The 23049-nt window shown below is 47.1% G+C and overlaps 1 long non-coding RNA gene across 1 annotated transcript in view; it reads left to right on the top strand.

Annotated features, from left to right (window-relative positions):
* Positions 1 to 1999: 1999 nt before the first annotated feature.
* Positions 2000 to 23049, top strand: part of LOC141421706 (uncharacterized) — a 30230-nt gene continuing 9180 nt past the window's right edge. Inside the window, exons 1-2 of the long non-coding RNA XR_012446381.1 lie at positions 2000 to 2128; positions 10073 to 10203. This is a non-coding gene — a long non-coding RNA (uncharacterized lncRNA). The remainder of the gene's footprint in view (positions 2129 to 10072; positions 10204 to 23049) is intronic.

Genomic DNA, 23049 nt, shown 5'->3' with positions numbered 1-23049 from the left:
CTGTGTGCCACACATCTGGCCTGCTGATTCTTATTAGCTGTGTTGCTGTTCTTGCCACTGCCAGCCGCGTGACCCCGGGTAAGTCATCTGTCTTTGCTTCAATTTCATATTTGCAAAATGGGAATAACAATATCACCCACCATAGGTTAATGTGAAGCTAAATGAGTCGCTCCATAGAAACAATGTAGAAGGTATCCAGTGGATAGTTAGTTTTGATAAAGTATAATATAATCATAAGCTATTGGTATAGTTTAGCTCATACTGTTGATAACGGAAACTTCAACAAGATTAAAGTTTATCTTTCAAATAACAGAAGTCAGAGATTAGGCAGACAGGACTGGTATAGCAGTTTCACAGTCATTGGGACCAAAACTCTTTCTTTCTCCACCACCCATTAATGTGTTCTTTGTATTCTCAAAGTCCAAAGTGGCTGCAGAAGCTCCTGTCATCACATCTGCATGTTAGGCACCAGGAAGAAGGAAGAGAGAACTGGGCATCAGTGGCTCATGCCTGTAATCCTAGCTACTCAGAAGGCAGAGATCAGGCCTGGGAAAATAGTTTGTGAGACCCTATCTTCAAAAACCCATCACAAAAAAAAAAAAAAAAGAGCTGGTGGAGTGGTTCAAGGTGTAGGCCCTCAGTTCAAACCCACTACTACTACAAAAAAAAAAGAGTAAATAGCAGAGTCAGTATCTGGAAAGAATAGTACTTTTGTGTGTGTATGTGGTCCTGGGCTTTGAACTCAGAGCCTTGTGATTGCTAAGCAAGCACTCTTAACACCTGAGCCAGGCCCTCATCCCTTTTTGCTTTAGTTATTTTTCACATAGAGTCTCATGGTTTTTGCCTGGGACCATCACCCTCCTACTTACGCCTCCTGTATAGCTGGGATTGCCAGCCTGTGCTACCATACTTCATTTATTCTTTGTGAATTCTTTTTTTTTTTTTTCTAAGACTGGCTTGGAACCACAATCCTCCTATCTCCACCTCCCAAGTAGCTGGGATTGCAGGTATGTGCCACCATGCCTGGCTCCCACATAGTACTTTCATTTGCACCTCATTAGCTAGAACTTAGTCACCTGACCACGCAGAGCTGCTAGGGCTACTGTGAAATGTGGTTTTTCTCACTGGATGTGTTACCATCCCAAATAAAATTGGCATTCTGTTACTAAAGAATGAAGAGAAAATGGATATTGCATTGTACACAAATTGTTTAACCTTTCCAAATTTCAGCATTTCTGATATAAAATGGGAATAGCTCCTACCTTGGACAGCCGTCTGGAAGGTTCCATGAAGCAAAGCCTAAACACACTCAATACATGAGAATGAAACACTAGCTGTTATCACAGGAAGGACAATCAAATCTCTGAATGCTTTAAAAATCAGGTACGTCAAGGCAACTGAAAGAAGGCAAAATGTCCCTGCAGAGAGGGGACTGAGTCTGTCTGCAATCCAGTCACCTCTGTCTTGCTCTGTCAGTCCCTTTACATCAACTGGATCCGCGCTGACAAAGTTCCAGTTTTAAGCATCACGCCACGCTGCTTTGCTCCTTACAAAGGGCCACTGAGTCTAAGTACACAGTCCCAGACTCACTGCTCCGTCCAGCCACGTCCAGTGTTCTGGACCAGTGGCTCACACACGTGGCTGACCTCTGAAGACCACTCATCCAGCAGGTTCTGCAACCTACAGGCTCCCAGCTCCCACCCCAGGACCAGCTTCTCCTGCCTCTGCCTTGGCTCTCTCGCTGCTGCTGACTTTCCAGAGTGCAGGCCAGGAGCTGGAAACACAAACACGCATGGAATGCTGCTTGGAGTGGGACACTGCTCTGAGACTTTCCATGGGCCACTCTGCTGTCCCCTTGTAAATGGATGAGGAAGCTGAGACACAGAGCAGGAGCAGCTTGCTCAGTCACACGGCTAGTGACTGGGGGAGCTGGAGCCAGGGTGGAGCCTGGGCAGTGTGACTTCTGAGAGCCTGTTGGGCCCCACCCTTCCCTCTGCATGGAACAGCCAGCCCAACCCAGTCCACCTTTCCAAGACAGTGGGAACAGAATTCTCCCAGCTTCTGTCAAGTCAGTGACAAGATACTCTCGTTCAAGATCATTTATCTTCCCAAGAACATCGTAGCACAAGTAAGTCTGGTTAAAAGTGTTTCAAGGCAACCATCAAAATGGTGCTGTGGGCTGGTGGAGTGGTTCAAGCAGTACAGCTCCTGCCTAGCAAGTGTGAGGTCCTGAGTTCAAATCCCAGTACCACCAAAAAAAGAAAAAAATGGTGTCAAACTATACTTTTTGTATGCGTATAGGCACTAATATGAAGAACATTATATATAGTGCATTATTACATTAAACTATGTATTATATATCCATACACACACATGTATGTACACAATACAATATATTTAGAGAAAGTATGGGGGACACAGGAAAATGTGACAATTCTAGTGGTGATGTCATGTAGGACATTTATTTTCTCTTTTTTTATTTGTTTGAAATACAAAATTCTTAAATATTAAAAATAAGATTTTTTGGAGTCTTTACTCCCATGTTCTGCATGGGGAACAGAAAATATTTCTCCCTTTTCCCCCATTTCTCTCCACTTTTATCCTGCTATACTAAGTTCCTGTCCTAATAAACTTTACTACTACTTTTACTACATAAAAAAATGATGTTTCATGTATTTCAAAGTACAACCAGTCTAAAACAACAAGTATTTCCTGTTTGTTTTCTTTTGAGGGGAGGGATGGAAGGGGCCTGCTATGTAGCCCATGCTGGTCTTGAACTTGAGATCCTCCTGCCTCAGTCTCCCCAGTGCTGGTATTATAGATATATGCCACCATGCCTGGTCAAAGGTAGGTTTTTTATGTTGTTTAGTTTTTGAGATGGGGTCTTGCTGTGTTGCCTAGGCTGGCCTCCCGCTCATGAGCTCAAGTGATCCTCCCTCCTCAGCCTCCTGGGTAGCTGGGACTGCAGGTGTGTGACACCATGCCCAGCTTCCTGTTTGTTTTCTTAAGAGCTTTACAAAGACTTCATTTAAAATTTCTCCTGTAAAACCCCCTAAAAGGAAACTGACAAAACACGTCGGCATTCAAGTGTGTGTACATAGTGGTAAGTTTACTGATTTTAGAGTCTAACAGATGTGGATTTAAATGCTATCATGCTGTAAGACACAGTCATCAGATGAGTCACACTCATGCCTTACTCACGCACAGTCTGTGGGAAGGTCTAAGAATCAGCCAGGCATTTGGCAGGGCCGAGCACGTGTGTGGAATGCATATGGAAGGTAAGGTTTTTGGTTAGCAAGAGTCTGTCATCATCAGAGCAAAACTCAGTCATCAAATGCCAGTCACAAAACTAGCATGGTATTTGACTGATAAAAGTTGTAAATAAATTACTAAGTAGAGCTCAGCACCCACTCTCGTGAGACAGCTGAGAAAGGGAACGGGCCGGCCTGCCCCAGGTGTCCAGCTGCAGTTGGTCTAAGGCCTTGTTTCTAGTTTGATGAATATACATTACTCAGGAGAGGCCCAATATCTCCCCAAGTCTGTTCTCTCACACAGATGTATCTGCACTCAAACTTGGCCTTATCTCTCTGCAACATTCATTTTATGTGTCAACTTGACTGGGCCAGGTGTGACCAGATATTTGGTGAGACATTATTCTGGGTGTGTCTATGAGGATGATTCTGGATGAGATCCCCATTTGACCCAGTAGACTTAGCAAAGTAGATGGTCCTCCCTAAAATGGATGGGTCTCATCCAATCAGTTGAAGGTCTGAATAGAATAGCAAGTGAGAGGCACCCCTGCTGCCTGACTGTCTTGGAGCTGAGACATTGGTTTCTTCTTGCCTTTGACTCACACTGAAACATCATTTCTTCCTGGGTCTCAAGCATTTGCGCTTGAACCATAGCACTGACTATGCTGGGTCTCCAACTGGCACGCTGTAGACCTCCACAATCCTGTGAAGCAGTTCCTCACAGTGAATCAGTCGGGTCTGTTTCTCTCTCTACCACATAGTAGGCTCAGTTTCTCTGGGGAGTCCTGACTACCAGGCTCCCTTTCTGCCATCTCTGAGGTCAGCTGTCTCCTTCCTGCCTTCAGCCATCGCCTCCTCTTGCCACCACTCTAGTGGTGGCTCCTCTTAAGTCCTTGCAATCATGTTCCACTTTATCAGGCTTCGTCCACCTCGGTGCTGCTGAACTTACCATCTCAGAGGTCACAGACGATGTCTTTACTGCCCAGCCCAAGCCTCCACTTTATCTTCCTGAACCTTGGTGTCTTAGTCATCGCTCCCATGTCCCCAGACACTTTATTTCTGCCCATAAATTGCTCCACTTTCTAGCAGCCTTGCGTTGCTCTCTAGCAGCTGACACATTTCTGGTATCCCTGCTTACTAGTGCTCAAAAGCTTGGATTCTGGAACCTTCCACCCCTGGTCTTCCACTCCTACCTGCATGGCTGTGGCAAATCACCTGGACATTTTGTGCCTTCTGTTTCCTTATCTGCAACAGGAGTCTGTGGATTCTGTCTACCCTGCAGTGGCTGGGAGAATGAACTGCACTGACACTGTCCCTTGTCACACAGAATGGGCTCAGAAAGTGTTCACTGTTACCTGGCTCTCCAGTCCCACTGCCCTCTCCCTCCTCAGCACTTGACAGCCTGGCTCAGACCCCACTGCTGCTGAGAGGCCACCTGTGCCAATGTCCTGCTTGTCAGTGTGCTCAACCTGGGTCTCTGCCCCTGTGTGGCACTGACCTTCTCTGTGACTTCCTCCTTCCTTTCCCTTGCCTGCTGCTGCACACATGTCCTAGCTAAGCTGGTAGACACACAAACAGACACACACACACTCACACTCCGTCACACGCAGACACACTCCCTCAGTCACAGACACATACAGATTCACACCCCAAAACACACAGAATCACACACTCATGCACAGATTCACACATACACACACTCTCACAGACACACGCCCACACATGCAGATGTGCTGAGACTACACACACACACACACACACAGGGGGTTCCTCCTCACCTGCAAGCCTTTGCTCTTGCTGACACTACCACTCGTGTACCTACAGAAGGCCCCTCACCTCAAGCGCCCTCCCCCTGCTTGTTCCCCTCTCCCTCTTGTCCTCCACTTAGCCTTTGAGACTCAGACCTCACTTCTCCAGGATTCTTCTGAACACCCTCCTCCTTGCAAAGCTGGCTTAGGGGCCCTTCCTGGTTCTATGAAACACCCATGTACACCCACACTCTACTATGATTCTTTTTGCAGTGCTGGGGATTGAACCCAGGGTCTTGTACGTGTTAGACAAACACTTGAACACTGAACTACCTCCCCAGCCCTTTTTAACTTTATTTTGAGATAGTCTCACTCAGTAGCCCAGGCTGGCACTCAAACTTGTAATCCTCCTGCTTCAGCCTCCCAATTAGCCTGGATTGCGGCTGAGTGCCGCCTTGCCCATCCTCCTACTGTAATCTGTCTCCCATAAATGAGTGTGAGTACCTTTAAGATCAGGGTCATTTCTTATTCTTCCTTGAATTTCTAGCTCTTTGTTTTTTGTTTGTTTGTTTGTTTCAGGCAGGGTTTTGTTAGTTGCTCAGGATGGGCTAGAACTCACTGTGTAGCCCAGGCTGGCCTCTAACAGCATGTGTGTCAGCGTATCTTTCTGTGAGCATGTGTCTGAGTGTGTGTAAGCATGTATGTGTTCATATGAGTCAGCGTGTGAGTGTACATGTGTCTGAGTGTGTGCCTCCGTGTGTGTTCTATGTGAGTCTGCGCACGTGTGTGAATCTATAAGTGTATGCAGGATCCTCCTGCCTCCACCTCCCAAGCTGAAATTACAGGCATGCACTACCATGCCTAGCTAGTTTCTAGCTCTTGACATGATGCCAAATATATACAAGGATCTCAAGAAATGTTTGTGTAATTAAATAACCAATTAATAATATCAGTACTCATTCCTATATCCTCCTAGTCTTAGGTAGTACGATACAAAGCGAGGGGACTTGCAGGGAGCTAGGGATTAGAAGCAAATTGGGAGGAAGGAAAGCAGCCCATGTATGTTAGGCAAAGTGTCAGAGGTGCTGGGGGCACCTGGCAGGGGTTCTGCAGGCCTGGGGGCTGTCATGCACAGAACTTGAAACAGGGAAAGCAGTGCACACGGGAAAGCCAGCTTCACTTCCTCTGACTCTGCTGAGGCCCCTTCACAGGGCACCAGCTCAGCCAACACAGAAAATGTATATCCTCTCTTCCTCTTGTCCCCCGTCCCCAAAAAAGCACAGTTAAAACCATATGGCTAAACACATTTTTCCAAACACATGCTATGTACTTGTACGCTAGAAAAATGAGAAAGAAAAGATTTCCTTTTTGAAAACTCAGGAGATATCAGAATGTTGCACAGGTAGATTCCTCTGGCACAGTCAGTTATTATCTCTCTACAAGCTTTCTATCATACCATTAAGCACAGAATCCAAAGAATGTCTGGATGCTGACTACCTTTGTTATCATTGCCTTTGCCTTTGATGTTAGTCACTAGTAAAAGAGGTGCACCATTTCCCATTTCCTGAGCCAGGTATCACGTACCAGGTAAGAAGTTTAAAAAAAATTAGAATCTTTGCCAGATGTGGTAGCACACACCTGTAATACCAGCTAGTAAGGAGGCCAAGTCCAGCTCAGGGAAAACTGTGAGACCCTACCCTGAGTTTAATCCCCAATACTTCGAAGATTGGAAGGAAAGAAGGAAGTAAAGGAGGGAGGGAAAAAGGGAGGGAGGAGAGAGGAAAGCAGGGAGGATTGGAATCTACTTGTTAAAGTACACACAGTTCAGGATTTAAAACATACAAAAGAATATATTTCTTATTACAAATTTTTCTTCTACTCTGTATTTTCAGAGATATTTTAGTTGCATACATTAAAAAAAAGACCCTATCTCAAAAGCACCCAACACAAAAAAGTGTTAGCAGAATGACTCAAGTAGTAGAGTTCCTGCCTCGCACATGTGAGGCCCTGAGTTCAAACCCCAGTAACCACCAAAAAAAAAAGTCCTCACACATGGTACAGATGCATTTTTCCTTTGCCTGTTTTTTGCTGTGTCCTGCACCTTGCCTTTTCACTTACAGTCTACTTTAGAAAGTGCACTGCATCAGTGCATTAAGGAGTTTTCTCATTCTGTTTGTTACATTATATCCATATGCCAAGACTTGTTAACCAGGTCCCCACTCCTGGACATGTTGTTGCTTCCAGTATTTTGCTACTGAAACACCACTACCCTGAGCATCCTTTACAGGTACCACTGTGCACACATGGTACATTAGCTGCAGCATAACTTCCTCGAAGGGGACTGGCTGAGCCAAGAGGTAGGTTCATTTGTAAGTTTGTTGGTTATTGCCAAAATTCTTTCCCTCCCTTTCCTGTGTTTCCTCCAACAGTGGCATTTGCCAATTTGGAAGGTAAAGAATGACATCTTAATGTATTTGCAGCTTGCATTTTTCTCCTTATGGCTATGACAGTACCGTGTGTGCGTGTGTGTGTGTGTGTGTGTGAATCATCTGCACTAGTCATCTCTCTCTCTCTCTCCTCCCCCACCTCCCTACCTCCCTACCTCTCTTTCTCAAAAAATAACAACAGCAATGATAATAATAGGTAGCACTAAGGAGTGTTTTACCATTTTACATTATAGGCATTAAAATGTAGATTATGGACATCTTGGTTTTGTTTTCTTTTTTCTTTTTTTTTTTTTTTTTTTTGCAGTACTGGGGCTTGAACTCAAGGCCTTCACCTTGAACCATTCTTCCAGCCCTTTTTGTGATGGGTATTTTGAGACAGGGTCTCACGAACTATTTGCCCAGGCAGGCTTCGAACCACAATCCTCCTGATCTCTGCCTCCTGAGTAGCTAGGATTACTGGTGCCTGCTCATTATAGGCATCTTATTTAAACCTCTCAACAGTCCTGTGTTGCAGGGACTGTGATCACCTCCAGTTTACAAATGGGGAAACTGAGGCTTAGTGAGTTTTACTTTTGAAGCTTCGATTCCAGTCTTTCTTCAAATGCACTATTGCAATGCACTCTCATCGGACTACTTCCAATTTCTAACCATGTTCATCTGCTGTTTTTCACTGCCATAGAGCTTTCCTTTCAGACCATGTAGCTGATGACCTTGCTGCATTCTGACCTCAGCAGGCCAGGTCTCAACTCCAGGTCTCACTGCAGTAATTTCAGAGCCAGGCTTGAACTCCAGCAGCTTTGACCACAAAGGCCATGATCATAAAAGTTAGGCAATTTCAGCTAGTGCTAGACAACAAGAAAGACAGAGGCCCAGGCATAAACATTCAGATTCCCTCCTTGAATGTCCAAGACCATAACCTGCTAATCATGTCCTTTCACACTCTTGCCTCCTTTTTGAGATGTGCTCTCAGGGGACACACTAACATGTGGAACTAAGCCCTCTGAGATGAGACTCATGCTGACTGAGGCGCCCAGAAATACAGCCACGTGAGGCGGGGGGACATTTGAGTGGACACAGTTCATGATAACAACTTTGGGCATAAAAGTAAGGAAGAAGTGAAGTTGAAACTGGGTGTGGTAGTACATGCCTGTAATCTTAGCACTCTGAGGCTGAAGCAGGAGGATCTCGAGTTTGAGACCCTGTTTGTTAAAAAAAAAAAAAAAAGTAAAGTTATTCGTTCAGCAAATATTTACTGAGCATCTAATAAGTGTCTTATATGCACCAGGCACTGTTTTCGCACTTGGGCATAGCATTGAACAAGATAAACCAAGTTTTATTTCTCATAAAACTTATATTACACTGGACAATAAACAAGAAAAAATTTATGATTCTAGCAATAAATACTATGCAGAGGGTTTAGTAAAAGGAGATTCCTGTGGGCTGGTGAGTCATGAAGGCTTCTTGAAAAGATGTGCCAGCTACACTGAGAAGAAAATGACATGAGGGGACAGGTCATGGATGTTCAGGCAAGAACACTACAGGAAAAGGGAAGGCAAATGAGAGGACCCAATTCAGGAACAGCTGGGGTACCTGTGAAAGGGAGAGCCCAGGGAAAGTGGAAGGAAGGTTCTGGTAGCGGCTGCAGTGGTAGATCAGTTCAGATCCCACACTGGACCAAAAAAGAGAACCTGGGTTGTATTATATCTGGGGGAAGGCATGGAAGGTTTCAAACTGGGGTGCAGAACTGTGACATAAACTGATACTGTTTTTAAAAAAATAGTCCTCTCATTGCTGGGGAAGAGCAGCTTATAGTGGGACAAGAGGGTCAACAAGGAGACCTGTTGAAGGCTGTTGTGGCACCTTGGACCAGAGATCACCGAGGCATGGACAGAGCAGCACTTGTCACACTTTAGCTGTCCTCAGACTCGTCTGGAGGGCGCCATCCCCAGAATGCCTGATTCTGGAGAGTACCCCAGGACTTGCCGTTGCTGACAAACTCCCAGGAGACTCTGCTGTTGCTGGTCTGCAAACCCCACTTTGAGTCACCCCGCACTACACTGGAGATGCAAGAAGTGGACGGATTTCAAGAGGTTTCTGAGGAAGAGTCACCAGGACTCACAGACAGATTGTACTCCTGGGACAAGCAAAGAAGCCAGGGCAGCTCTGAGCTTCTGGGTAAGCAGCCAGGGCCACAGTCGCAGCGTACAATGAGATTGGAAAATGAAGACTTCTGTTGGGACACATCAGCCATGCAGTGGGGACTCTGTTGGACAGGAGGTCATGACTGGGGAGACTTCAGCATAGGCATGACATCAAAAGTGATAAGGTGAGATGATACGACATTGGGAAGAGAAGGCGTGTAGATGGAGGTCAGGAACCTGAGGGGATTCACTGTACACAAGAGGACCCCAGAGCCAGAAGGATAAAGCCAGTTGGGAAGGGTGAACCGTGAGCAGTGTGGCCAGAAGCAAGGGGCCAGGGAATAGAGGAGAGACCCTCTGAGAGGACAGGAAGCACCAGCCAGAGTGGTGAGCATCCATCCAGCTTTGTAACCGCAACAGATTCTTCTCAAACTGTGCTGAATCATCATCTTGTAAGAAAAGGAGACGCTGTGCTTTTCTTTCAGGACAGTGAAGAGCGCAGATACTTCAAATACTCCACCTCGCCCTCAGCCAGCCTCAAGTTCTGCAGGAGAGCAGCATTTTGACAAGGAGAGAAACACACTGAGTTCCAGGAATTGGACCTGAAAAGGAGACTGTAAGTAAGGAAGCTGCCATGAGATTCAGAGACTTCCCTGGGTGGCTTATTAGACAGCCTGTATTGTTCTGGAAACTTCTTCACTTCTTGCCTCTAAGAAATAAGCCTCTCTAGCTGGACCGAAAAGCAGATCTTTACCCAGTGTTTTTGAGGCCTGGCTGAGCCCTGGCACCATCAGCCGTCCCCTTCCTCCTCTATTTTTGATGGCTTCCTCTGGCCTGGCTCCTTCCCCTCAGACTACAATAACATAGTTCCAGCCGAAAATAAACCTCTGCTCCTCCACCCTTCCTCCCCTGCAGCTACTGCTTTCATTGCTTTTAGCCCAAACTTCCCACCCTGATGTTCAGGCTTCCTCAATTTCTTTCTCTGCTGCCCTCTCTGGCCCTTGGTTTCTGTCTCAAAAGCCACAACTACCTCCTAAAGATGAAACCTGGGCCTGTTCCTCTTGGTCCTCACCTCAGTCCACCTCTTTGCTGCATTTCACACAATAAGTCCTGGAAATTCCTGCTTCCTTCTCTCCTGGCCCTCACCATCGCGCACCAGGGCTTTCCTCTCCCTCAGTGTGGCCTCCAGGGTCCATGACTCTCTGAGTTCCATCATTAGCCTTGTTGTATCTTCTTTGACCTCTCCCAGGTGACCTCAACCATCCCCTTCCTCCGTTACCTCACTGTATTGATTGGTCACCTGCTCCTGCTGATTTGGTTTCCAAAATGCCCTGAATCTTCCTCTTTTCCTTTCCTACCCTCTCCAGCTGTGATCCTTTCTCTAGCTGACTAACAGTAATCCTGCTTAGCAGTCTTCAAAACCAGCCACTAAACAGAATCACTTGGAAGAGATTTTTTTCATTGCTAGGGATAGAACCCAGAACCTTGTGCTGTACTACTGAGCTATAGTCCCAGCCCAGAGTCACCTGGAAGATTCTAAAAAATCCTGATGCCCAGCCTTCCTCCAGAATAATCAGATCCAAATGTCTGGGGAGGAAGTGGAACACTGTTGTGTCTAAAAATCTCTACAGATGCTTCTGATGCATAGACAGGTCTATAAAACAAGGATGGTTTCCTTCTCCAACATGCAATATGTCACTAAAAATATAGGTTTTTTTTTTCTTTAAAAATCTGATATTAATACTCTCCTGCTGGAAAACTTCACATGAAAGTCCAGGGAATGTTTTAGTTGTGTGAAACTACTCCACATGAATGACCCTCTAATGGTAGGAACTTGTCGTTCTACAAGTGTCAAAGTCACAGAATGTACAACGGTCAGAGTGAGCTCTAATGTACATTGCGGATGTCGGGTGCTTATGGTGATCAAAGTAGCTTATCAGTCGTAGCAAATGTGCCCCTGCTGGGTCATGTGTTGGTATATATTGATAATGAGGGAGGTACATATGTGGCATGGGGTTTATGAGAAATCTCTGTATCTTCCTTAATTTTACTGCGAACCTAAAACTGCTTGAGAAACTTGTCTTAGAGGTTTTTTTCAGATCCATGCATAGTGGAACACACTTGTAATCCCAGCACTTGGGAGTCAGAAGAAGGAGCATTAGGAGTTTGAAACCAGTCTGGGCTGCATATTGAGGCACTGTCTCAAAAAAATTTTTTTTAGATGATTTGCCTATGTCTTATTGTAGAATTCTTCATTTAGAATCTAGTTTCAGAGCCAGGGGTCCTGGTTCCTATCTGTAATCCCAGCTACTTACAAGGCAGAGACAAGAGGATCCCGGTTTGAGGACAACCCAGGAAAAGTTAGCAAGACCTTATCTCAAAAACAAGCCAGGGTTGAGCGTAGTGTCTCAGGCCTGAAATCTCAGCACTCTGGAGGTGAAGGCAGGATGATCTCCAGTTCAAAGCTACCCTGGGCTACACAGCAAGACCCTGCCTTAAAACAAAAGAAAAAAACCAAGCCATGCATGGTGGTACACGCCTATGGTCCCAGCTACTCAGGAGGTGGAGAGACAAGGATTAAGGTCTGAGACTGGCCTGGGCAAAAGCACAAAACTCTATCAAAAACAAACTAAAAGCAAAAGGGGCTGGGGGTGGGGCTCAAGTGAACATTTAGTACAAGTCCCTGAGTTCAATCCCCAGTACTGCAAAAGAAAGGGAAGGAAGGAAGACAGGGAGGGAGGGAGCAAGGGAGGGAAGGGAGGAAGGGAGGAGAGAGAGAGAGAGAAAGAAAGAAAGAAGTATCCAGTTTCAAGGGCTAAGTGAACACCATTAAATTATATTCAAAATATTGCTTACAGAGAAGTAACTGCTCATTCGCAAAGGAGTCTTAATCAAAAAAGATGAAGAAATACAGCTGGATAGTACTTAATAGTTACTTGACACTGTGTGCCAGCACTGGGTGAAGCCCTCTTCATGCTAACTCACAGCCAAGTATGGTGAAGCATACCTATAAGCACAGCACTAGAGAAGCTGAGGCAGGAAAATTGAAAGTTCAAAGCCAGCTTAAGCTACGTAGGAGCCAGCGGGAGGATGCTTACCTAGCATGTACAAGGCCCTGGGTTAGGTATCCACAATAAAACAAAAAGCAAACAAACAAAAGACAAAAAAATCATATACTAGCTCACTAACATTCAAAATTCAGCCATAAGGATGAGTATTACCCCTAGTTTCTAGGTGATGATTAAGAACTGCCCAAGACAGCAAGCCCTTGAAGTGTGTAACTCACACCTGATTAGTCTCCTCCACCCCACCTCTCTGGTTTACGGATTAATCCAAATCTTTTAGCACAGCACATAGGAGTTCCACCATCTGTCTAGTCGAATGCATCCTTCCTGCCCCAACCATCTTTCAAAGAAATCGTATTGTTCATGCTTGTCCCGCACAGATGCTGTGACCTCTCCCTGGAATGTCTTCCTTTCATGTCCCAGCCAGGCAAGATACCACTTATACCCCAGGGCTGAGCACACCCGTTACAACTCTGCAATATCTTCCTCCCCACTCCTTCCCAGCATTGGTTCTAGCACTTTGGGCAACTGATGATAGGTAGTGGTATCCATGTCTCTTCCATGATGGACGGAGTTTTCTTAGGGCAGTAATTGTGTCTCACTCATCTGCAGTCCCCCAAACATCTTAAAGCACCCACTACCCCATAGAAGGGGCTCCATGAACATTTGTTGAAAACAGTCTAATTTAACTGTGCTTTCTACTTATAGGGGAGGACCCAGGTTCTGAGTAGGAGAAATAGGCCTTTGTCTTAGAAGAATGACGTTTAGGATGTTCTTATGTTGCCAGGATATCCCTACTGATCTGATAGGGTTATTGTTAGGATTAGTTGAAATAATTATTTAAAAGCCCTTTGCATTGTTAAACACACTATGAAAAAGAAGGCTGTCTTATTGAGTAGTCTCTGCTCACGTCTAGTGGCTAAGGGGCCATTATGAATGTCAGGAAATGCAGGTTTAACAGCCACCAGCTACATGCCTTCACACAGCCTGTCATTGCATTGGCATCTCCTGCTTTGAAACAAACAGTTTCCTCATTGCTTGGCATTCTGCACAGCCACACCAGGAATCCTCAACTGAATTAATACGTCGGGAAATTGGTTGTGTAAAACATGCCTCCAATGCCTCAAGAGACTCAAACAAAATTGCTTTTACAGGAGTGAGAAAAGAGAGAGGCATTGGAGTGCAGATGTACAAACACATGTCATCAGGAAACTTCCCGATTTTGATGGTGTCCTTATGAGCCAACCCTGAAATAGAGCACTTGGGAACAAATGAAATAAAATTTGTTATTTGATTAAAACTATCACATTATGGCTAAATTTTAAATGTTCTGATACTTTCTACATAGTCACGTCTTTATTTATTTATTCTTTGGTTTGTTGTGTGAGGCAGAGTCTCACTATGTAGCTCAAAATGACCTTCAACTTGCTATGAAGCCTAGGCTGGCTTTGAACTCATGAGCCTCCTGCCTTAGCCTTCCCAGTGCTGGGATGACAGGTATATGCTCTCCCAACCACTCGTTCAAACAGGTTATCCTAGCTTCTCCATTTGCTAAGGAAAGGTTGGGAATTTTCATTCATGGGGAGTTCTTCCCAAACCCAACTCCACAACCTGGTGGGAGAGAAAATTCAACTAATGAGAGCATTGGATATCAAGCATCATAAACTGTGAAGCTTTTGGCAATTCACCAAAAAAGAGAGACTAAATAAAGATTGAAAGTTGATAGGGAGCAAAGGAAAACATGACCTGGTTTCCCATCAATAGACAATAATATTTAAAAACTTTCCCTAGGTCAAGTGCAACATGTAAGCCTGAGAGATGGAGGCAGGAAGGTCTCAAGTTCAAGGCAAGCCTGAGCCTCAAGATCCTGTCTCAATAAACAAACAAACACAAACAAGAAAGCCCAACTTTCACCGGGAGAGTTCAAAGCTATATTGTGTGTGTCTATGCTCAAATGCATGTCTGTTAGACCATTAAAAGAAAGTCTCGAACTGTGGGGAAAGATGTGATCAATTCCCAACTTCATTTAATTTCTTCTTAGGCCACTGTGCAAGCATGTAATGGCGAAGATTTCTACTTTAAGACAAAAGATTGTAAAGAAATGGTTCATATGCAGGGTTCCTAACGCTACAGTCCTTGCCTGTCTACCTTATAACTAGATAAAAACTAGCCTTTCTATCTCCCTCTATAACTTCGGGAAAAATCCAGCTGTTCTTCCTTAGGTGTGGACATCCACAACCTCTTAAAAACAGGAGGGCTATCCAACTCATGCCTCTGCTAGTAAGCCTCAAAATTACATCAGACCCATGATAGGAGAGTTGGGGGGAAGTTCTTTCTTCCTCTCTAATCTACAAAATCCTGTCACCTGAGATAGCAAATGCTTTAGATACCCTAGCCCAAACTCCTGTTGATGTATAAAGACAAATCAACTCTTCAGTGGCAATAGTCTTACAAAACAGGAGGGCCTTAGATGTGCTCGCTGTCACCCAATCTTGGAGAAGATTGTTGCTTTTGAGTTAATAGATCAGGACAAGTTCAAACTAACATTTATAAACTAACCCCCCAAGCCTCTGAGCTCAGAGAAGGAACTACCCACGATGCTCTCAAGGGAAAATACCTGGTCATGGTTATTCTAGCTTCTCCCCTTCTTAAGACCTCTCATATCTACTCCTTTCACCATTGATCTTTGCTTTATTAATATGCTAACCAGATTTGTTTCTTCTCACCTCCAGGCCATAAAGTTACAAATGATGCTACAATGTGGGTTTTGTCCCCTACTGCCCAACCCTCCAGTGCTTCTTAGCCCCCCCCCCCCCACCAGGTTTCCATACAATTTTATTCTAGTATTCAGTTAGACCTTGTCATGTTCCCATGGACTGCTCAATCATCTTCTGCCAGAACAGCAAATCCATAGGCAGGACATCTCTACGACCCTATGAGAACTCCACCCCACTAAAATCAGTTTTGGACTTGTAGCATTGTCCGGGGAGAATGTGGAGGAAGCCTACATTTTAAGGACACCTGTCAGACAAAGGAATACCAAGGAACAGATGGAATATGGAGGATGGATTGGACCCACTGGGGGACCCAGAAGTAAAAGCCAAGCTTGCAGAAATGTTCCTGCAGGAAGCTCAACCATGATCCAAGGAAGAGACAACCAATCAGTAAGGTCCACAAAAAAAAACGAGAGACAACTTGTTAGGACCCGGAATCCTATTCCCCCGAGAGACAGAGAGCCAGGCGTGAATGCAATCAACAAAGCAGAGTTTATTGGACTGGCTAGCCAGGGTCGAGCTCCCACACGGACACGCAGGACCGGTTAGGAAAGCAAGACCCTGAGCCTCTTAGGGGGAAATCTTATATAGACTGCAGTGGCGTGCATATTTTTGTTATCAACATTAGACAAGCAGGCAGAGCACATCCTGCACGTACTTCACATCTTGCTCGTACCTCACATCTTGCTCGTATCTCACATCTTGCTCGTATCTCACATCTTGCATTCCTCACATTCTATATGCCCTAACTGAGCCCTGCCGCATTGCTTATCTTATCTACATGGGATGTTTGGTACTGGTTTCTCCAACAAGGGGGTTGGGGCCTGCTGAGACCTCATATTCCTTTCATTCCCCCCTTTCTTATGGCCTAAATTGAGGAATCATCCTCAAGAGGATGAAGAGCCTGATATTGTTGGTGGAGGACCAGAAGTTGGATAGTATTAATTCGACTTTTGACAAAAGTCATAAGTCGGTTTAGAATCCAGGGTCCTATGGTAACAAGCAGTAGGATGATTATTATTGGCCCTGCCAGTGCAGATAAAAGGGTAGCCAACCATGGGGACTGGTTAAACCAAGACTCGAACCAGCTTTCCCCTGCCTCTTTTTCTCGTTTTCTTTGTTCCAGGCTCTTTCGGAGTTTAGACATGGAGTCACGAACAACTCCGGTATGGTCAGCGTAAAAACAACATTCTTCCCCTAGAGCAACGCATAGTCCCCCTTTTTGGAGGAACAACAAGTCCAGACCTCGTCGGTTTTGAAGTACTACCTCAGACAGAGAAGTGAGGGATTTTTCTAGGTGGCTAATGGAGGTTTCTATTCTCTCTATATCTTCGTCTATGGCTGCGCGCAGCGAAGACATCCCTTTATGTTGAGTAGCCAGGGAGGCTATGCCGGTCCCTGCCCCAGCCACCCCTAGGCTAAGTAGGGTAGCAATGGTTAGTGTAGAAATAGGCTCTCTCTTCTTTCTCTCACCTGTTCCTATATTCCAGTATGAATATAGACTTTCCTCCGAATGATAGAGGATGCGGGGCAGCACAACCACTATAACACAGAATTCTTTAGAGCTGTTAAACACCTTAGTTGATAGGCATGGGGTGAGTCCGGACTGCGAGCATAGCCACCACCCATGGTCCTTTGGAATTACCCATTTAATAGCATTTTCCCAGGTAGAACTGGCGTTAATAACAGTACATAAGTCCCGTCTGTTCTTTGGCACTTTTCCTAAGCAGGTTCCTTGGCCGTTTACCTGCTGTATGGTCAGACCTCTCTTACGGTCTCCCCAGGAACATTGAGTAGGGTTTTCCTCAGATGAGGTATCGTGAGTGGTGTTTAGCCCTATTGCCTCATAGAATGGGGGCCTCACATCATAACATAACCAACAGGAGTTAGTCATGTTAGGGTTGGTGTGGTTTAACGTCAGGAAGGCAGCACCCACTAGCTCCCAGAGGGGGTCTTTAGATGCGGTCATGAGACTGGGCCTCACCAGGGGAGGGCTGGTTTCTGATGGTCTTGGAGTTGTAACATTAGCCCGAGCTATGGTTGAGGGAAGGTGGTGAGTTGTGGAAGGTTGGGGAGATGGCTTTACATTGGGCGGCCTAAGTACCTTATTGGGGCCTACTGCTGTGGACGGTGGCCCTATGGGCTCAATTTTTAATCTGACCACTATGGTCGAGCCAGCATGTCCACCATATTTATAAAATACAAGTCCCCATACCTTACCTTGTATCCACCCAGGGGTGTCCTTCTTGCCAGTTTCAGTGAAAGTGACCTTGATTCTATCTAGATCCGTGGGCTGGCATTTATGGGTGGGTATTGGAATTCTGTGCCCCCTTAATATCCCATTTACAAAGGCAAATTTGACTAGGTCTGATTTTGATATCCCCCATTTCCATTCACTATCATTGGATGTGACACATGCCCATGACCTACAGAAGGAGTATTGTATCCCCCCACATTCCTGGTTCTTTTTGTGGCCGGGGCAGGCATAAAACCCATAACGTCGGGCTGACTCCGGGGCAGTAGACTTGTAGGCAGGATTGATGTCTCTGAAGCAGAACTGAAGCTCCGGCCACCAAGTTCCTATGGGGGCAGTGCGAGTAGTCTCGTTGAGGGTGGTATGAGTCTCCCCATCGGTGAGTATCCAGGTTTGCTTATAGGGCTGGTGAGGGTTGGTTTCTGCGAGGCTCCCGCTCTGGGCATTGAGCAAGATCAGAGCGATCAGCCACCCCATCCGTGGCTGCTCCTGAAGGCTCTGCATGTTCCCGGGGCCACAAAAGCTTTAGCTTTAATGGGTTGTCTGGGTGCCGCCGTACAGTCCACTCCTTGACCCCTTCTTGTTTTTGATGATTGGCTCGACGCACGTGGGAGTGGTGGATCCAAGGTCCGATGCCATCAACCTTGAGGGCGGTAGGGGTAGTAAACAGTACAACATAAGGTCCTTTCCATCTAGGCTCTAGGGTTTTGGACTGATGCCTTTTAACCCATACCATGTCACCCGGGACTATGCCATGTTCCGGAGCCGGGTCCCTCTTAACAGCGTGGTATGCTTGAATTAAGGGCCAAATCCGTTGTTGCACTTTAGCTAAAGCCTGCAACATGGTCAGGTAATTTGGGGCCAGATCACCTAGTTCTGGGCTTAAGGTCCTCTGAATGATGGGGGGTGGAGCCCCATACAGGATCTCAAAGGGAGTTAGCCCATGGACATAGGGGGAGTTCCGGACTCGGAAGATGGCCAAGGGAAGGAGCGTCACCCAATCACCGCCAGTCTCCAGGGCCAATTTGGCTAAAGTCTCCTTTAGTGTCCTATTCATCCTTTCTACTTGCCCTGAGCTCTGGGGGTTATATTCACAATGTAGCTTCCAATTGGCCCCCATAGTCTGGGCTAGTCCCTGCAGGACCTTACTAACAAAAGCCGGACCGTTATCTGACCCAATTGCCTCGGGCACCCCATATCTGGGTATGATTTCCTCTAGCAAAGCCTTTGCCACTACCTGACTCGTCTCCTTCTTTGTAGGAAAAGCCTCCACCCAGCCTGAAAAGGTATCTATGAATACCAGCAAATATTTGTACCCAAACTTTCCCGGTTTTACCTCAGTAAAATCCACTTCCCAACTTCTTCCCGGAGCCCTCCCCCGTTCCCGAGTACCTGTATGGTGCCCCTCCCTTCGTCCTGGTTTCATGATTGTGCAGCTGGCACAATCTTCCACAATTTGGCGGACTGCTATGGTCTGGTTCGGAAATCGGAGCTGCGCAGATGTCAACAAGTCTAGTAATTTTCTCCGCCCCAAATGGGTGGACTTATGTAAGTTAGCCAACAGGAATCGTCCGAGTTTTTCAGGCAGAATTAACTTGCCTTCCAAGTCGCTTTTCCATCCGTCTTCCCCTTCTCTAAAGGGGGAGTGGGCTCTCATCCAAGTGAAATCCTCTGTGGAGTATTCTGGTCGGGGGGGTAGCGGAGGGAGCTCTGGGACCGGCACGTCTATCGCCGCAACCGTGGAAGGTTGCCCTGTCTCCATGGGAGGACTCACCATTGCTACTCTCTTTGCTTCTTGATCTGCTCTGTTGTTACCGACAGCTTCCGGCGTCTTGGCAGACTGGTGGCCTGGGACATACATCACTGCCACTGCCTTCGGTTTTTCCACTGCCATTAATAGACGCTGGACTTCGGCTAGGTTCTTTAGATGTTTTCCTTCTGCTGTGCGGAATCCTCTTTCGCGATAGATGGCCCCGTGGACATGGATGGTACCGAAAGCATAGCAGCTATTGGTGTAGATATTGACTCGCTTTCCTTTTGCCCTCTCCAGGGCCTCTGCCAAGGCAATTAATTCCGCTTTTTGGGCTGATGTTCCGGGTGGGAGGGCGCTGCTCCATACCGTATTTCCTTCTTGGTCGACTACAGCTGCCCCTGCCCTTCGGGCTCCATCTTGGAAAAAACTGCTTCCATCCGTGTACCAGTTTAATTTGCAGCCGGACAGGGGGGTATCCTTTAGGTCAGCCCGTACCTGTGTAACTTCGGAGAGGAATTCTTTGCAGTTATGGACAGGTGTCTGCAGTTCCGGGTTAGGCAACAAGGTGGCAGGGTTCAGGATTACGGGATCTGTGAATGTGATCCGAGGGGAATCCAACAAGAGCCCCTGGTAATGGGTGAGCCTGGCATTCGTCATCCATTTCCCAGGGGGTTGTTTAAGGATTCCCTCCACCGGGTGAGGGGCCGTTACCCAGAGGGCCTGTCCAAAGGTTAGTTTATCGGCTTCTCTCACCAGCACGGCAATGGCCGCTATGATGCGGAGGCAGGGGGGCCATCCTGCCGCTACTGCGTCTAATTTTTTGGAAAAGTATGCCACTGGTCTCTTCCAGGGACCTAGCTGTTGGGTCAAGACTCCTTTGGCTACCCCCTTTTTCTCATCTACAAACAGAGTGAATGGTCTTGTAGGATCTGGCAAGGCTAAGGCAGGGGCCTGCAAAAGAGCGTCTTTTAGCTGATCAAAGGCCTGTTGTTCTCTCTCTCCCCAACTCCAATCTGGAGCTTCTTTGGTGGCCTCATATAGGGGTCTGGCTATTTCCTCAAATCCTGGAATCCAGAGTCTACAGAACCCCGCGGAGCCCAGGAATTCTCTCACCCCCCTAGTGGATGTCGGGGATGGGATAGCCAGAATAGTCTGTTTCATGGCATCAGTCAGCCACCTTGCCCCATCTGCAATCCGATAACCCAAATACGTCACTGACCTTTTACAGATGTGAGTTTTCTTGGCACTTGCCCGATACCCCAGCTCACCTAATTCCGTTAGCAGGTGTTCAGTAGCCTTGATGCACTCCTCTCGGGTTTCTGCCGCTAACAGTAAGTCATCAACATACTGTAATAGAGTGACTCGTGGGTGGCTCCGACGAAAAGGTTCCAGGTCCTGGCTCAGGGCCTCATTAAACAGGGTGGGAGAGTTTTTAAATCCTTGCGGCAGTCTGGTCCAAGTGAGCTGTCCGGATTGGCCCCCATCTTCTTGCCATTCGAAAGCAAATAGCGGCTGACTAATTTCTGACAATGGAATGCTGAAGAAAGCATCTTTCAAATCAAGGGTTGTATACCATACTTGCGAGGGGGGTAGGTGGCTGAGCAAGGTATAGGGATTCGGAACGGTGGGATGAATGTCCTCCGTCCGCTCGTTTACCTTTCGTAGGTCTTGCACAGGCCTATAGTCCCCGCTTCCCGGCTTTCGGACGGGGAGCAGAGGAGTATTCCAGGCAGACTGACAAGGTCGCAGTACTCCTTCCTTTATTAGCCTGTGGATATGAGGGGCTATGCCTCTTCGGGCCTCCTCAGGCATAGGATACTGTTTCACCCGAATGGGGAGAGCAGAAGCCTTCAATTGTATAACTACGGGCGGGAGGTGTTTGGCGAGGCCGGTTCCCGCAGTCTCCGCCCAGGCCGTGGGAAATCTTTTTACCCAATGAGTCATGTCCCCTCCTGGTTCCTGTTGACTCTCAAACAGACGATGCTCGTCAGCCAATGATAGGGACAAGACATGAATCGGGCTCCCTTCTCGATCAGTCACAATTATTCCATCTGGTTCAAAATGGATATGGGCCCCTATTTTGGTGAGTAGGTCCCGTCCGAGCAGGGGAGCGGGGCTCTCAGGGACGACCAAGAAGGAGTGTGTGACCTGGTGCTTTCCTAAGTTCACCTTTCTTTTGGTAGTCCATGTACATAACTGCGTACCGGTGGCCCCCTGAACAACACTTGTTCGTGCCTTGTTCAAAGGTCCATGTGCCTTGTTTAAAACCGAATATTGGGCGCCGGTATCCACCATGAACCCCATCGGCTTCCCCTCCACATGCATTGTTACCCAGGACTCGGGGAGGGGGTCTGAGCCCCGTCTCCTTCAGTCCTCTTCTCCGGCTAGTAGGACTCTGGCCTGCTCTACTGCTCGTTCCCTTTCCCTGTTTTCCCCCGGTCTCCTTCCAAACCCTCTTCTTCCCTTTAACTTAGGACATTCTCTCTTCCAATGCCCCATTTCCTTACAGTAAAAACAGTGTTCCTTATCCGGGGTCCTGGCGTGGCCCCCTCCTCTGGGTTGGTCCCGGACACCCGCTAGGAAAATACGAGCCATTTCTCTCTGTTGCTTTCGGTTTTCCTTAGCCTGGAACTCCCGGTCCTCCTTTCTCAATTTCTCCTGGGCTTCCCTGTCTTCCTTTCTCTGTCTTTCCTCCCTTTCTTCTGGAGTTTCCCTAGCGGTAAAGACCTTTTCTGCTACCTGTAGCATTTCCCTTATAGTCATCTCCCCTAAGTTTTCCTGTTTATTGAGTTTTCTCCTAATGTCTGGGGCTGCCTGATTAATGAATGAGAGTACCACAGCAGACCGGTGGAGGTCCGCCTCAGGGTCAATCGGGGTGTACTGACGGTATGCCTCATGGAGGCGCTCTAAGAAACCGGCTGGGCTTTCGTTTTCCCCTTGAATGACTGCTTTTACTTTTGCAAAATTGGTGGGCCTTCTAGCGGCCGCTCGGAGACCGGCCATAAGAGTCTGGCGGTAGATCCGAAGACGCTCCCTACCTTCTGCGGTCCCGAAATCCCAATCAGGGCGGCGTAGGGGAAAAGCCTCGTCTATGGCCGGTTGGAGAGTTGTGGGTCTCCCATTATCCCCCAAGACGTTCTTCCTCGCTTCGTTGAGGATGCGCTCTCGTTCCTCCGTCGTAAAAAGAGTATTGAGCAGCTGATGACAGTCATCCCAAGTGGGGCGGTGTGTATGCATGATGGACTCCAGGAGATCTATGAGACACTTGGGGTCTTCAGAAAAGGGCGGGTTCTGCGTCCTCCAGTTATATAGATCACTGGAGGAGAAGGGCCAGTACTGAAACTGTTGCCCTCCTCCCGGTCCCCCTTGGCCCACCATCCGGACTGGAAGTGTAGGGACAGTTTCCTCCCCCTGTGTTGATGAGGGGGGCCCGTCTTCCCCCTCCCTTTCCCGGATCCCTCGGGGGCGAAGTCTTCGACCCATTCCTCCTCCTGCTGCCAGTCCTGTTGAGGAGGATGAGGAAATTTCCTCCTCCGGGGCACTGGCTTGGCCAGGGGGAGTCACGTATGGAGGCGGCCGATCTTCCTCTGCCCCTGCGAGGGATGGGTAAAGGGGG

The sequence above is a fragment of the Castor canadensis genome, chromosome 3, assembly GCF_047511655.1.
Source record: "Castor canadensis chromosome 3, mCasCan1.hap1v2, whole genome shotgun sequence".
Lineage (NCBI taxonomy): Eukaryota > Metazoa > Chordata > Mammalia > Rodentia > Castoridae > Castor > Castor canadensis.
Note: the sequence above shows the minus strand (reverse complement) of the source record. Positions and strands in the feature narration are given on the sequence as shown.